General features: G+C 47.3%; 1 protein-coding gene across 5 annotated transcripts in view; it reads left to right on the forward strand.

Annotated features, from left to right (window-relative positions):
• SLC6A6 (solute carrier family 6 member 6) overlaps positions 1–15,672 on the forward strand; it is a 163,686-nt gene that overhangs the window by 56,890 nt on the left and 91,124 nt on the right. For all 5 annotated transcript variants that reach the window (XM_065687497.1, XM_065687498.1, XM_065687496.1 and 2 more), the window contains exon 2: positions 6,866–6,945. The gene's annotated coding sequence lies outside the window, so the exon portion shown is untranslated. The remainder of the gene's footprint in view (positions 1–6,865; positions 6,946–15,672) is intronic.

Genomic DNA, 15,672 nt, shown 5'->3' on the forward strand with positions numbered 1-15,672 from the left:
CTGCCTGTGCATAGGCTGTGCAGGGCTGGCATGGTATGGGGTAGGAGCATCCCTGGATCTCAGCTCTACCTGCTGCCCCATTGCACCTCCTGAGGGCTGGAGGGGAGTGTGATAGGAGCTGGTGAAAGGCTTTTCCTCCCAAAAAACAAATAGCAAGAAAAGGGAATACTTATCTGCCAGGCCCTGCTATTGAAAAACGGATCTCGGTTCATATAAGCAGGAAAAAGACATTGAGGCTTATTTGTGTTTCTGCCCCTGAGCACAAAGGGGCTAGAGAGCAGGCGGATCCCACCGATTGTGTGTTCCTCCTGTTTGGAGATGTAATCGGCATCCACGTACTGTGCCACAGCCTTTCCTCATCTCTAGGGGCTGGGAAGGATGTATAGGGTAGAAGACCTCCAGGATGGGATGGTGGAGGTCTGGCCCCTGGCACAGCATCTCCCTCCCCATCTTCTGACACGTAGCGCACACCACCAGGAGCAATATTTATGGGGGATGGAAGAAAATACAGGGACACTCTGTTCACTCAATCCCGACTTGCCAACTGGAGAAACAGGCTCTGTGTAAACAGTACAAACGAAACGGATGTTTCACTCTGCTCCTGATAAGTTTATCAGCAAAGCCAATGTGCGCTCTGGACCCGAGGAATATACACAGAAATGTGTGAAAGAGAAGTGGAGGGTCCTCGGCTAACCCCCAGCTTACCACACCCTGGGTATCAGTGTTTGTGCTGCAGCACACATCAGTCATTGCTCCAGCCAACGTGACTCCAAGGTTGGGATGTTGTCGCGTGTAACCACAAGCCCCGGTCTTACCCAGGCTCTGGCTGTCATCAGTGCTGTTGAATGGATGGGAAAGGACTGTTGTGAACGTGCTAGGTAAGGTGAAAGCACGGCAAGGGCAGGCAAGGTGCGTGGTTGTTGATGGGGAGCATCATGGCAAGGCCAAGCTGGACCTTGGGTAGGAGGTGAGGCTGTGGCTGCTCCAGCTGGTGTTCATAGAATCCCAGCCTGGTTTGGGTTGGAAGGGACCTTGAAGCTCCTCCAGCTCCAAGCCCTGCCACGGGCAGGGACCCCTTCCACTGGAGCAGCTTGCTCCAAGCCCCTGTGTCCAGCCTGGCCTTGAGCACTGCCAGGGATGGGGCAGCCACAGCTTCTCTGGGCACCCTGTGCCAGCGCCTCAGCACCCTCATAGTATTGTCTGAATAGACCATTGTCCTTGGTAAGGAAGCAGTGAGAAAACTCTGCTGCTTCCTTGCCTGGCACTGAACCAGCATTGCCTCATGAAGGGCTCAGCCTCCAGTCTGGAGGTCTCACAGCTCCAAAATGCCTCACTTACACTGCCCCAGGTCCCTGCTCTGGCATCCTGTTACAGACGGACCATTTCAGCCGACTGGATTTTGTTCCCTGCAAGTGAGTGCCTGGGAAGGAGATGTGTTTCACAGAGCTTGGAATAGAAAACTTGCTTTGACCTCCATGATAGACGGATTAACGCCATTCCAGAATGATATAGTGAGTGGGCTTTAAGGGTCCAAAGGCAATTCCTGTTTACAGAGCAGGACTGGAAAACCCTGGTAGCATTCAAGTGAGGGCAGCGGCTGTCGAGGATTCATTCCCCATCGCTTCTTTTGGAGTGGGCTTTTGCCCTGCTGAGGGAGAACTTGAAACAACCCCTTTTGGGTGAGCCGGGCTGTTGTGGTTGTCCAAAATCATGCTGCCTGTCTTGGAGATGAGAGAATGAGGAAGTGCTTGCACCTATCCCTTCTCATCAGAGAAAACCGCACTGGAGCTTCTTTAGAGTAATTCTGTCTGGTTTAGGATTTCCAAAGTTTCTTTTAGAAGCTATTTGGCTTAGACACAATGGAAGCTTGCGAATCCTTATGCAAAACTTGTCACTGACAGTAAAGATCCATTTGCAATAACTTTGGACTTCCTTGAGTTACTCAGCTCTGCAGATGCCTTTGATCCATAGTGGTCTGGCCTGCTAATGCCAATCACATGCACATCCAGCACCTTTACATCTGCCAGTGCATGGGTACTGAGAGCTGGGCCTGTGGTTCTGCTCCAACCATGGTCACTTTCCCAACGTGGCAGGCCCCAAGCTCTCTGAACAAGGGAAGTACCCACCCGATAACAGCATCAGCCCTTGTGTTTTCAGTTATCTTACTGCAAATCAGAGCACACAAGATCTCCTTTCTGGTTAAGTATGTGAGGAGCTTGGTGCAGGTCAACCTTGGTTGAGCCAGTCAGAAGTAGCACGAGCCTCGGTTTTCTTACGGCATTGTAGGCTGGCACTCAGTGACCCATATATCCCTCTTGGGATATGTTTAGCTTGTTTTTAGCCTCATAGAAGTATAGTCGTTTTCATACACTGGCAGGGAACAGCTAAGACTAGTCAGAGGCAAAGATTTTAGATGGTTTTGGAGACTTAAATCCAGATTTGTAGGTGCCAGCAGCACTGAAATGAGAAGACATGTGAACATGGAAATCAACCATCTGCCTATTAACAATACAGAGCTCTCCTTGAAGGAAAGCGCGAGGCACACTTAGCACATGCAAATCTGTATTATTTACTCCGGAAGGAGCATGCTGCAACGTGATGACACATCTTCCTTCCCCTCTCTACTTCTCATTTTGTCTGTAGTGAGGCTGTCTGATCTTGGAAACCATTTCCATCTCCTGGGCAGACCACAACAGTTCTTTTTAATCCCTCATGCTCTCTTTTACACAGTGCCTTTGGTGTATTTCATCCAATTGACTTCAGCCCTTTCCCACCAACGCACCCAATGGGTGAGGGTGCAAATCACTGCCGCCTCTGTTGGCACCAACCAGGGCCCCATCCAGCTGGTGTCTGCTGGCCTGGGAGTTTCCAGGGGCTCCTGCGGCAGAGCAGGTTCCGGACCGATTGAGACATGTCTGGTGGTTCGGGCAGGTTTGCCACAAGGGGGGGTGAAGCACGGAAACCGGCTGTGGAAATTTACTGGCTCTCTGAGCATCCCATGACTTCTTGCTGCACCTGAGGAGTCCCAGTACAACAAGAACGATTGCTTCCGTCACTCCTGTGCAGCCGTTAGTCAGTTATGTCAATGGGTGCCATTCCATCCCTGGCAGTGCTCAAGGCCAGGTTGGACACAGGGGCTTGGAGCAAGCTGCTCCAGTGGAAGGGGTCCCTGCCCGTGGCAGGGGTTGGAGCTGGGTGAGCTTAAAGATCTCTTCAACCCAAACCACCCTATGAACATTGCATGGTCAGTGTAATTTTTTTCCCCAGCAATAGACAGCTGTCCATCGTCTGAATTCCTTATGGCAAGGCCAGAGGAGGCCACGAGGATGGTCAGGGACTGGAGCACCTCCCGTATGAAGACAGGCTGAGGAAGTTGGGGCTGTTCAGCCTGGAGAAGAGAAGGCTGCGTGGGGACCTCATAGCAGCCTTCCAGTACCTGAAGGGGGCCTATAGGGGTGCTGGGGAGGGACTCTTCATTAGGGACTGAAGTGATAGGACAAGGGGTAATGGGTTCAAACTGAAACAGGGGAAGTTTAGATTGGATCTAAGGAGGAAATTCTTTCCTGTGAGGGTGGTGAGGCACTGGAATGGGTTGCCCAGGGAGGTTGTGAGTGCTCCATCCCTGGCAGTGTTCAAGGCCAGGTTGGATGAAGCCTTGGGTGCCATGGTTTAGTGTGAGGTGTCCCTGCCCATGGCAGGAGCTGGATGATCTTGAGGTCCTTTCCAACCCGAACTATTCTGTGATTCTATGATTCTATGGTCTGCTGAAGGGTTGGAAGATAAGGAATTCATTGGTCAAGACACTGGTTTCTACTGCAGACAACTTCAGTGCAGATGGTGAATTTAAAATCTATATGTATTCAACAAATTAGCACATATTGTGCCAACTCTTGGGAAATATGTGCACATTAAGAGTATGAGTGGGAGCAAACAAGGTTGTGAGGAATCTCTGCATCTTCTGTTTTCAAACAGTGATTTGCAACTAAGCCTTTTTCTTGTATATTTTTTAAGGTGATTGTGTATGAAGCTCTTTAAACCATCTGAAGCGGATGGTGGTTTATGACTAAGAGATAAGGAGGGATTTGTCTATCAAACCTCCCCTCTGTTTTTAGCAAAGGTTGGTATTTTCAGAAGTGGTGAAATGCCACCAAGTGCAATATGGAGGGCGTAGTGTGAACTGGAGTTCTGCCAGTGCACGGGCTGAGCAAAAACTGTTGAAATGCAAGATGCTTCCAGGCCCAGCTCCGTGTCCCACGCAAGGAAAACCTCCAGGGATGTCTCTAAGTAAAGCTCTCAGCCTCAGATCAAAGTAACGCCTACTATAAAGTCAATAGGAATTTTGCTGTTAGGACGATTAATGTGCTTGGTCATCTTTAGACTGGACCGTACCATCTGCCCATCAGAGTTAATGGTGTTTGGTTAAAAAACTGAGGAAGGGATTGAGGAAGAAGCCAGGAGAAACTAGGGAACAATGCCCTGAGTTTGTGTTGTGCCTCTGGGCACAAGGTGAACCTGGAATAAGGTAATTTCAAAGCAAGCCATGGCTGGAAGTAGGAAGTTCACCAGTAGTAAGAGACCACCGGTGCAGTCAACTGCAGCACCATCCAAGGCGATGGCCAGCGGAGTTCATTCAGTACCCAGTGCAAGGCCCTGGTAGTGCCAGCAAGGGTGTGCATGGTGGGTTTGCTCTTATGGTTTGACCTGACTTTGTAAAGACAAGGAGCTGGCTCATATGCAGCTGTACTGCAGTCATGTAAATGGAGATCTGCCCACTTAGGGTTGCTTTTAGGGCTGGGGGTGAAGGGACAGGGGAAGAAGCTGTACATGTTCCATACGATGTCCCCTATAGCAGGGTCTGTTTCCTAAGCCTTTGTTGGATCACTGCTGTGTTGCAATACTGAATCAAACACTAACAAAGCTGTGGCAGTTTAGGGCAGGAACGGGGTATTTGCAGGTGGATAATTAGCTCAGTGGATAATGATGATCTCCTGTTATATGCAGCCAAAACCTGGGTTCAGTACAGCATTTAGGGCAAGATAGAACATATTGAGATTTGACTTACTGAAAATTACCCTTCCTGGAAAGATACAGGGAAAGAAAATAATCCCAAAGACCCCAAGAAAGATCAGGAACTGAAACCCATAGAGAAAAGCAGACATATTAAAGGCAGCAGGATTGCAGCCCCGTACGTCATATAAAATGAATGCAGTTCATCAGGCTGAATTGTTCATGCTCAGACCATATATGTTCAGTTCTTGACAAAGTAATCTCTTTACAAAGCTACATAATGCAGCAGAGTCAGCTAAGAAGGAGCTATAAACAAAGAAGCTATTCAGCTGTCAAAGCAATTTTCAGCTATATTAAAGCAGAAGAGGATGGAATGGATTCTGCTGAGCCTTCTGCTGCCTGCTGGCCCAGGGAGCTGGGGCATTGCATGTGTGTAACAGGCGTGATGGGAGGAAGAGCGTGCACACACACTGACGCATGTACATGTGTGTGTGCAGTGGAAACACTCATTGCCTTCCTCAGCTTATGGCAGAGATGGCAAAGTTCATATTTAAACTGTGTTTTCTGTCTGTGCTTGGGGATGTCACCAAGTTCTGTCCATCCCCGTGACGTGTGCTGTTTCCATAGAAACTGATGCACTTTGGAGAGGGGAAAAAGCAGGAAAACCAAGCAAAGTAAGAGAAGTGTGCGCTGTGAATAGATCATTTGGGCGGTGGGGCTTTTAACGTAGTGACTTATACCTTCAGGTGGTGAGATGCCTTATTTATTTGGGGTATGTCACCCCAGAATCATTCCAATCCATTTGAATATACCTCAATTAAATGGATGCAGCTTCCTGTTTCTTCATATACTCGATCCACCGTCAGACAGGCTGTGTTTGTGCTGCAGAGGCTGTGTGCTTTCTGCTGACACATGGCTTCTACTCTTTGCCCTGTCTCTGGTGTCATTAGCAGGTGTTTCCTCTCTTCATCCCAAACTGGGGAAGGAGACAGGGCCTGGGAAGCTGCAGATTTCAACCCAGGTTCAATGAAATACCTGTCAAGCTGCCCATAAGAAAGCTGTGTATGACCTGTACCTCCCAAAGGGGAGGCAGGGCAGGGAGAAGCACACTGGAGCTGTTCTATGGGACTGTTCTATGTTCTGTTTTCCTTCTTAAACCAGCTGAGTTGCCATTGAATCATTTAATCACTAATTAAAAACCCTGGATAAAACAAAGCTGTCTACAGCTTTCTGGCCAACAGCTCACGGACTTCAGTGGGGCAAAGATTTCACCCTTTCCTTGACTGCAGAGCTTGTTTGTTGTCATTCCTTTTTTCTTTAGCTGTTCTATGTGCTTTATGCCACGTTTTTTCTCTTGGATGCATGTTTTCTTCTCCTTTTCTCAAATGTTATCTCACTTCAGCTCCAGAATATAAGGTTTTCGTGTGATGGACCACAAGAGGTAGTTTGTGACCCGCGGTTAGTTGTGTTTCCTTTTCTGCTGTGACCTAGGAGAGGATAAGAATGAGATGGGAAGGCAGTAGGAATTTCAGCAGCTAAATTCCACCTTTAGCACCTCTGTGAAGGCATCAACTCATCTTGCAAGTCCTTGTTGCCAACACCGTGTGGTGCTAGGGGGGGTCCTTCAGCTGGAATCTGACCAGCTGGAAAAAGAATGGACCACTGCAACCCAGAGCATCCCCTGTTTCACCACCCAGGGCTGAATGCCAGGAGAAACAGGACCCTGTGTGTGTTCTATGTATGTAAATGTGATTTGTAACAGAGCAATATTCCCATTCTGTCTGTGCATATTCTTTGGTGCATATTTCTCCTGCCTCCCCCTCTTTACCAATCCTATCCTCTGTAATTTCCCTTTCAGATTCTGCGTTTGAAGAGACCTGTGCCAGTTTTGCCTGGAGGTAGCTCAGAGATGGACCCCCGCTGGCTGCTTGCTTGAAGGTAGGGATGTGCCAACAAACCCGGCTTCCCAGGGGCTTTTTGGCAGAGCACACTCGACTCTACTGCTGTGTTCTTCATGAGAAGCTACTCTTGGTCACACACAGCCCATGTGTGAGGGACACGAGCCAACAGAAATTGCCAGGACTTACTACATTCTTCAAGGCTTAGGGCACCAGAGTACGAATCGAGAGCAAACACCCTAATCCCTTACCAACGCATTGGGTGGCAAACCCCACAGCAGTTGCCTGTGGTGTTGGCGTGATTCAAGCCCATACTGTTTAATTAATCTTTGTGCACCCAAAGCCATGATATCTACCAGTACTGACAGTTAAGAGTCTCATTTACTGGTTCATCGACAAGTTATAAGAATAAAAAGACGCCGTGTGAATGGAGATAAAGTTTTGTTGAGCAGCTCTAATCTTGGTTGTTTTCCTTGGCTTGAAACTTTGAATTTTACAAGTACTATGTGAAATGCTCTGCTTTACTTCTTTGTATCCAGGCAGAAAGAGATGGTTTGTAAATGATGTGCTGTGCGGGTAATAGAGAGTTTTTCGCCTCTGTGGAATCCATCAGTGAGGATGTTTACTATGTGTTTATGAGATCCCTCGTAGATCTTTAGGCTGGGCTCTCAGTGTTCATTCTGTTGGGGTTTTTATTGCTAACATTTATTCTTCTTTTAATGGTGAGCGCTCAGAACAATGAATCTTTGAATTTATAGTGTACAGTTTTAAATATTGATGGATCTGTGTATACAAACACAGATATATCGAGTGGTTGCTTTTTATGGAGGGTGATTTCTAAGCAATGGAGTAGACCTGGCTACAGAAGTTGCATGTTTGTGATCAGTCAATCTGAGCGGTTGTACCAAGCGGCCTGATAATAGAATTCATGCTGTGATGCACCGCTTGAGGCTTGCCCTGCATTCTGACTGGGTGGTGGTGGCCTTATGTTATGCTGGTGAGATGTTTCCCTTCTCCTAAGAGGATGTGGGGTATAGTCACTGATTGGTTCTGTGAAATAGGTCTGGTTTTCCATGAGATCCGTAGTACTGGGTAGCTCCTTCAAAAACCTGGTGCCACCTCCCAAAGCATTCCCTCTGTAGTACCTGGCAGTTAGGTTAAAAGCAGGTTACAGTACAGCTTGTTTTGTAGGAACATTTACCCCATCCCTGGCAGTGCTCAAGGCCAGGTTGGACACAGGGGCTTGGAGCAAGCTGCTCCAGTGGAAAGGGTCCCTGCCCATGGCAGGGGTTGGAGCTGGATGGGCTTTAAGCTCCCTTCCAACAGAAACCAGCCTGGGATTTGTAAGTCTGCTGTTGAGAGAAGTTTCCCTGGGCTTACAAAGCCTGCGAGTTACACATTGTGCTTCATCAAGTGTTTTTGGTAAAGAATTGCAGAGACAGTACAGAAATCATCTTGGTTCCAATGTAACCCTGATACAAAACTGCATCATTTCTTCTTGTGTGAAGAGAATGAAGTTTGGCATCAGCAAGTATTTACATTTATGTTGGTTTTAAACTTCAGTGTGTGCTGAAACCCAGGCTGAAATGTTTCCTAGATGGCCTATGAGGATGCTGGGGAGCGACTCTTCATCAGGGACTATAGTAATAGGACAAGGGGTAACGGGTTAAAACTGAAACAGGGGAAGTTTAGATTGGATCTAAGGAGGAAATTCTTTCCTGTGAGGGTGGTGAGGCACTGGAATGGGTTGCCCAGGGAGGCTGTGAGTGCTCCATCCCTGGCAGTGTTCAAGGCCAGGTTGGACAGAGCCTTGGGTGGGATGGTTTAGTGTGAGGTGTCCCTGCCCATGGCAGGGGGGTTGGAACTGGATAAGCTTTCCAAGCCTAACTATTCTGTGATTCTATGATTCTAAAGAAATGATACGTCACAGAGAGAAGATCAGAAATGCTCCGTTTCAAAGGATGCTACATGGTTAATACAATTACACTGGGGTTTTGCTGGGTGTCCGGAGCATGTTTCGTTGTCTTCACATAGGTTACACCTCGGTTTTATGTTTCATTTCAGTGTTCCGATTTTCTATTGTGTAAGCAGCTGCATGAGCTCTACCTTTCCTTGTGCTCCTGCTTTGACATATTCCTATCCATCCATGTTCTTAAGAGAACATCCACCCATGTTCTTGAGAGGGTTTTTTCTGTGTGCACAAGAGCAAGTGACAGAAGTACCAGTTACTCTCTATCTCAGCTCAAATCACTAAGTAAATATCCATCATATTTATATGTCACACCTCTTCCTAAGTGTATATACCTGCTGTACATCCACCTCTTCTGTGCTCCTGGTGCATGGACGGGAAGAAATCCCAAAGCACCGAGGGAACGTTGATGTATGTGGCGAACCTCGCAGGGACCTTGATTCCAAGAAGAGCCCAGGCACATGCTGATAAACAGTTTCTTATCTAAGAAATACTTGAGAGAGCGTTTCTGCAATGAGAGTGCTGCTCTGAACCCCAGCAGTTGGTTGCTGCCTTGTTTGCGTCTTTCAGTGTTTCAACACCCTGCTGATAGCGTTGTGAAATCCTCGCTGGGCCACAGCCAGTGACCCCAATAAACTTTTACTTGCTTAATGATTTTATAACTCGTCAGTGTGAGATAAACTTGCCATTTGCTCATTTAACTTCTCTCTTCTGTGTTGTGTGTGAATACGATCTAATCTCATGGGGACTCCGAGTCTTTGAGGCTTAAGTTCTTGCAGAGTTATCAAATAGAGCAATAGGAACACGTTTGGACACTTAGCAAAGTTCTCATAGTGTTCTTCACTGATATTTTTAGTATTATAAAGGGTAATTACTGTTGTATTGTAAATACATTGAGCTCTTTCATATTCTGTGGTGTAATTTCCCACTTTCATATTTACATTTCTTAGTACACATTCCATGTCAAGTTGTCTTTCACTGCTCAAGGGTCATCCCATGAACTGTCTGCAGAATAGTCCTTGTTTCTAGTTGTAGAATCATAGAATAGTTTTGGAAGGGACCTTCAAAGCTCATCTAGTCCAACCCCCCTGCGATGAGCAGGGACATCTTCAACTAGATCAGGTTGCCCAGAACCACATCCAGCTTGGCCTTGAATGTTTCCAGGGATGGGGCATCCACCTCCTCTCTGGCCAACCTGTGCCAGTGTTTTACCACCTTCATTGTAAAGAATTCTTCCCCCATCCAGCCTGAATCTCCTCTCTGGTAGGTTCAAGCCATTCCCCTTGGCCTGTCCCTACAGGCCCTTGTCCAAAGCCCCTCTCCAGGTTTCCTGCAGCTCCTTTAGGCACTGGAGCTGCTCTAAAGTCTTCCCTTAAGGAGCCTTCTCTTCTCCAGCCCAGCTCTCTCAGCCTCTCCTCACAGCAGAGGTGCTCCATGCCTCTCAATGGTTCCCATCTCATCTCACAAACACCCACAACCTCAAGGAATCAGCTCGGAATCACCAGGGCAGCCTCAGTGTTCAAACTGCTCCATGCAACCTGACCCAATGCATTTCTGCAGCAGAAGCTCTCGACCTGGGTCTGTGACACCCTGAAACCCGCAGCTGAGGAAGCAGCACGAGCTGGGCTGTGCTGAGAGCTCTGCAGCTTCGTTACACAACCCACTGTGCTCCGATTGAGCCGAGCCCACTCAGCTGCCTTCACACCACCTATGCGTGAAGTTGTTACTAATTCTCATTTATAGTCCTGATGCTGTCATTACCCATCGCTCATATATGATCAATGGGACATTATTCCAAATGGCCAACCAGCCCCTAAACTTCAAACAAAAGACTAAGACATGAAGTATAATCATGTCACTGAACGCATCACATCACTGAGTGGGATTTCTTTAATTACCAAAGGATTGAAAAGGAACAAAAGACATTCCCTCCACGCTGCAGACTTTCTCCCTTTGTGCTTGTTGATATTATATTTCATGTTTCCAAGCATTCAAGTAATGGATCTGAAATTGGAAGCAGGAGGAGAGGTATAGAAATCATACCTGGAGGCGGTGAGAGAATCATTCAGTACCAGTGAAATAAATTCCTGTCCAAAGGGCTTAGGCTTTGAGAGGAAAATAACTTATATGAAACCAAGGCTGTAGCAGCCTAATTTTGTTCTCTGGACCAAGGTAAATTTCCTCCTAACACAATAAATAAATACATAATATAAAGTGCAGTGCTATTTCCTGATTCATGATCTTGTTAGACTCCGAAGAAACGTAGATCATGCTGGAATTGTAATAACACAGGCTTAGTACATAGAGGGGGAATTGCATCCAGCTATTTCATATGAAGAAAATGTCTCAAAAGGGAATGATTTAGAGGAGAATGAAATTCTCCTTTAGACTCAGTTATAATTCGGCTGTGGTTTCCCCTGGAAGAGGATCCTTCTTACATATATATATTCGTATATTTCATATATAAAATTATAAACAAATTTCAGGTATTTAGCTATAGACTGTCCTTATGCTGTGAGCCCAAAAGCAACTTAAGAAAGCTCAGCAAAATAAGTTAATACAAAATCCCTGTATAATAGTGTATCAATATTGCCTATAGATGTGTTTTAACCATATAAAGCTGTTTTCTCTTTGCACTCTGTGTCACCTGAAACTGTTTCTTCAGGCTCAGAAACTGGAGCCTGTATTTGTCAAATATTGTAGGAATAGGAGGAGGAATAATAACAGCAATAACTGATTTAATTATTACTATAATTATCATCACTGCTCTTATCATGCATCCCATTTGCTGTAACACCTGTGCTGCGCCTGGCGATTTTCAGGCACTTCAGTGCCTTCACTTTGTTCTGCAAAGTTAATAATAATCCAAGGACAGAAGTGGGGGAAGAAAATATCAATAAGCAATTTATGGGGGACACATCCATAAATCAGGAAGCTCCCTTATAGCAATGGAATTGTGCTCTTAGGAGGGCTTGTTGGTAAGGGACTCAGCGGATGAGCCCTGGGACAGGGCTTAAGGCTTGGACTGTGGTGTGGTGCCTTGAGGCAGCGGGGTGGAAGCCTCTCATGGTGAGCTGGTGATAGCATAGAAGGAGCACCAGAGCTTTGAAGGCTAAAATTTGCCCCATGCAGGATGGGTGAGGAACTCGGAACGTCCATAGGGGAAGTTCTTCCTGAGCCTTTGTCAGCAGGGATATACTCCAGGATGTCAGCAGTGGGGCTGCTGGTGTAAATCCATCTGGCCGTATAGATTTCAGTGCCTCATGGCTGAGGATTTTGCCAGCAGCTTACAAATCCCTGCTGTTCCACACGCTGGAGTACAAAACAACGGCTCTTGTGCAATGGTGAGTCATTGGCCTCTGCTTGAAGATGATCCAGCTACCTTGTCAAGGAGCTGGAACAGAACTGTGCATCTCAGGTGACTTCGTTATACAGCATGGAAAACAAATTCCCTTTGCCAGCACTTCGCGGGCAGCCCCTTGCGCATCCCTAGGGAGGTGTTTGGTGTCATGGCCTGAGCTTCTCCCCTCAGAAAGGCCACATCTATAAACCGGCTCCTTCCCCAGCCTGAAATCCTATTCCTGTCATCAAAATAGCTTCAGGATTGTGCTGAAAGGGCAATTTTCACTCTTGATGGCTGAATCACTGCAACATCTGTGTTGGGTTATGGTGCAACTGAGGGAAGAGGAGGAAGATACGACGTAAGTGGTCAATTCCTCTTTAAGAACACACAAAAACACATTAGTAAAAAAGAAATACAGCAACTCAGGTAATAAAACCATTATCTTATGGATTTCATACAAACTTTGCCATAGGGAGAGCACTGACACAGCTGTTTGGGCTTCTTTTTCCCTTTGCTACACAAAAAAAACTAGAGGAATCTGAACAGCTGTTTGGGTGATTTTATGCCTTTGGTAAGTAAAACTAAAGGCAAGTGGCACGAATAAGCAATGTGAAACTGTCTGCAAAGATGCTGTAAAAACTCTCCAGAATAATTCCTGGACCTCATCCACAGCGAATAAAGATCTGTTTGCCATGGAAGGAGCTGAGCCAGAAGGGCACATGGGGCATTTCCACTCAGTCCCTGAGCAGGTGTAGTAGCATCAGCTGTCCTGCATCTCTTCTTGTCATGAAGGAAAGACTCATTTAGATGGGGGGCAAATTGGCAAACCGGGTTATACTGGAATCAGTTTTCCAGTGAAATCAGTGCATAGTAGCCCTATTGACTTCGCTGAAGTCACTTATAACAGCACCAGAGGGATGTGGAGCTGATGGAGACAGCCCAGAGGTGGCCCCGGGGATGCTGCGAGGGCTGGAGCAGCTCTGCTCTGGAGCCAGGCTGAGAGAGCTGGGCTGGGGCAGCCTGGAGAAGAGAAGGCTCCTGAAGGGGAGACCTGAGAGCAGCTCCAGTGCCTAAAGGGGCTGCAGGGAACCTGGAGAGGGGCTTGGGACAAGGGCAGAAGGAGGTAGCTGAAGGGAGCGAGGGAACAGAGCGTGTAAGGATGCCTGGATCGGATCAGCATCATTTCCTAATGAAAAATGTCACTTTTTGCTATTTCCAAAACCACATTACCAGGGGTGGGGGTGTCTGTGCTGGCTCGTGCTGCATCTCCCACCCCGCAGCACACCGTGTCCCAGTAGGTTAGGAAAGCACCTGGTTTCAGCGGGTGATGGAATGAGACAAGCGGGAGGCGTTTGGCTCTCTGCTGCCCAGCGATTCCCACACCTCCAGCAGCAAACCCTCAAACCCTCTTCGTTGCCAAGACAACCCCGAAGAAAGACGAAATCCCGAACAATACCCTGCGCCCGGGAAGCCTCCTATCCCGGAGCGCACGCGTTCCCTTCGAATGTCAGGAGAAACACTGCCCTCCGCATCAACCCAGGTAAGCCCAGGTGAAGCCGTAGGCGATGTCTCTATAGAATGCCTTGCGTTTATAGACTGACTTTTGTCCTGATGGCTGCCAAAGCTCGAGGGCTGGCACTGGGAGCCTGAGCGATGCTATTCCTGCAGCACAGCAGCACCAGGAGGGGCTGCTGTGAAAGTAGGTGAGGGATGGGGCTGTGAGTGCCCTCGCCAGCCTGTGCTGCATGGGAGGGTGTCTGCAGTGAGCAGGGAACACCAGGCTGTGCTGATCTGTCTTTATAGTGGCTTCTAAAGCTCTTTCAGGCAGCTGAATGCAAGGTAGTGCAGCCCTAAAGGTCTTTCCACTCAATAACTGGGATGGAGTGAGCTGTGCTCGGTCTTTAGGTCAAAGGAAATATAAATGTGAGTTGAGCCTCTTCAGTTCTTGGCTCCAAGCAGGACAGTGGAATGTCTGGAGCTTTGCATTTGTTAATGCTTATTTATTTAACCTCAATGAATGTACATTGGACAAAGGTCCAGGAGGTCAGAATAAACCTCTTCAGGGACTCTTAGGGCATCCTCTTGCAGGCATTAGCCTCAGGAGCTTCTGTTTCTCAGAGGCAAGGCTATGCAGTTTGCAAATATAAGCTTTGCTTTTCCAAGTTCTCTCCAGACCATTCCCATTTTATTCCCAGTGGCAGGTAATAAGGGATATCTTTTTATGGAAAATGCTAGGAATGCTCTTTTTATCATGCTTCAAGTTGGCATTGACCCACTTGTTAGGAATGGCTGCACCCTGAGGAGGTAATCCAAGATTTCCATTTGGTTTAAGATGTCTGATAAATAGGGAAGCAGCACTTGGAGCAGGGGACCCTGGATTCTGCATGGCCATGCATCCATTTTACTGTGCACTCAATGTAAGGACAACTCCATTTTAGCCTGCCTTGGATCATAGCAGCATCCTAAAAGTCAGCAGGAGAAATTCCATCATCTTCTGCATCCTTTCATTCTTTGGCTCTCTCCACCCTCTGTTCTATCCTTTTGTACCAGCTGCCTGTCAGGATGTTCCCAGCAGGAAACTCGGCAGCATTAGGGGTGTATCCTGATGAATTTGCTCTTTCCATGGGCAGGGATCCATGGGGGACCGTAGCCTTCTCTCTTCCTCTTCTTCATGGTCCTCCTTTTGCAATTGCGTGCTGGGATCCAACAGCTCCAGGACTTTCAGCTCTAAAAGGCAAGTAACAAGCAGCAGTAGCAGATAGTTCGGTGCACAGGAGCACCAAACCAGCACAACCAATTGGTGCTGAGGACTCTGTGTCTTTACTATTGACACAAGGAGTTTTAACCTCAGGCTAACTTAGTCCTGTAGACTGAGCTCTGAAACTGTGCCACAGTGTGAACAGGGATTCACTCCTGAAGCATGCACCTGATCCAGGCTAAGACAGAGATCATAGGATCCTAGAATGGTTTGGGCTGGGAAGGACCTTAAAACTCATTTAGTTCCAACCCCCTGCCATGGGTAGGAACACCTTCCACTAGACCAGGTTGCTCAGAGATGTAGATTTAGCATTTTAGGGCCAGAAGATCAAGCAAACAAGTGCTGAAAGGTGAGTGTTGCATATTTGAGCATCACAGCAAGGCACTCCAAAGCCGAGCTAGTTCTGCTTTGATGGCTCTATCAACACATCCAGAACTGGCTTCTGTTTCTGGGACAACCTGTCCCTGGCTCTGGAAGAAGGAGCCTTGTGAATGAGACATGGGGCTGTGCTTCAAGCAGCATTGCTAGAAGCAATAGTTCTGTATTGGGCCTCATTTGTGTCCCTAAAGAGCAAATCCTACATCACACCTTCATCCTGTTATAAGTCACATCCTGTTAAGAGTTTCGGGTGAGGCATCCCTGTGCTCAGGCCACTCTTTGCTCCTCTTTTAACACCTTAGAAACACGTTGAAAGCTG

This window comes from Lathamus discolor, chromosome 7 (assembly GCF_037157495.1).
Source record: "Lathamus discolor isolate bLatDis1 chromosome 7, bLatDis1.hap1, whole genome shotgun sequence".
Lineage (NCBI taxonomy): Eukaryota > Metazoa > Chordata > Aves > Psittaciformes > Psittacidae > Lathamus > Lathamus discolor.